This window comes from Geospiza fortis, unplaced genomic scaffold (genome assembly GCF_000277835.1).
Source record: "Geospiza fortis unplaced genomic scaffold, GeoFor_1.0 scaffold40, whole genome shotgun sequence".
In the NCBI taxonomy this organism is placed as follows: domain Eukaryota; kingdom Metazoa; phylum Chordata; class Aves; order Passeriformes; family Thraupidae; genus Geospiza; species Geospiza fortis.
In genome coordinates, this window is record NW_005054297.1 from 12,707,688 (window position 1) to 12,708,655 (window position 968).

A 968-nucleotide genomic window follows, 5' to 3' on the forward strand; every position below is an offset into this window, starting at 1 on the left:
GCGCGGGCCCCCGCCCGCGCACCCACAGGCGGGAGGGGAGGGCTCCGCTCCCACCAGCTCCCACCTGCACGGAGCACCGACGCTCGAGAAAGAAAACTTGAGAGAACTGTTGGACATACAGAAATTACAGAAAAGAAATACTAATTCAAGACAATTCCAGAATTACTAAATGCACAGAAACCACATCTGGCTTCGGAAGCCCCTAAGACACAGATGACAGGGAGGCTATTTGCCCTGTTCCTGACCTCTTCCTTTAGATACTCACTTTTGGCCATGATCAGTCACTACACTGTATTAAAACAAACGTTCTTGTTGATTAACACAGTACAGACAGACATCTAGTCAGACAACTGATATCTGAAGTAGCAGCTCAAGGTGTGTTAACAGTACAACACAGACAAGCAAAACAGAAAGAGATAGATGAAAATCTATTTATGACACTACCGTGAGAAAGACCTTACCACTTAGAAGCCATTGTTAACCACTGACGAGAGCTATCACACTTAGGTTGGATCCATCAAGACATCTTCCCCACGAGTCCAACGTTGTGCTTCGAGATGTAAGAGTAGACAAAGATGTAAACAGCTTTGAATCGGCTGGTATGTAGCCAAAAATTGGAGAAAGATCTCCAAACACAGTACAGACAAATGAAATACAGAACTCTGAAAAAGAAATGAGAAAAAAAAAAATCAAACCTTAGACATTTAACAGAGATGTCAACAATTTCCCAAAGCTTTAGAATTCTAAATTTATAATTTAGAAGTTAAAACCTAGAAAAATCTATTTGTTACATTCGTCTTCAAAATTGCTGTTCTGCTCAGAAGCTAATTATTTTTAATTATTTTTTCCCCATGAAAGAGAAAAATTAAAACTGACACCAAAATAACATCTGGTTTCCCACGCTCAGCATATTCTGCATGCATCCATTCCTTATGAAAGGTTTTAATTGCACTTTAGTTACAATCATA

At 39.9% G+C, this 968-nt stretch overlaps 1 protein-coding gene across 11 annotated transcripts in view; it reads right to left on the reverse strand.

Moving 5' to 3' along the window:
* Positions 1 to 647, reverse strand: part of FRYL (FRY like transcription coactivator) — a 151,018-nt gene extending 150,371 nt beyond the window's left edge. For all 11 annotated transcript variants that reach the window (XM_031065964.1, XM_031065973.1, XM_031065875.1 and 8 more), the window contains exon 1: positions 462 to 647. The gene's annotated coding sequence lies outside the window, so the exon portion shown is untranslated. The remainder of the gene's footprint in view (positions 1 to 461) is intronic.
* Between the last annotated feature and the right edge of the window lie 321 nt (positions 648 to 968).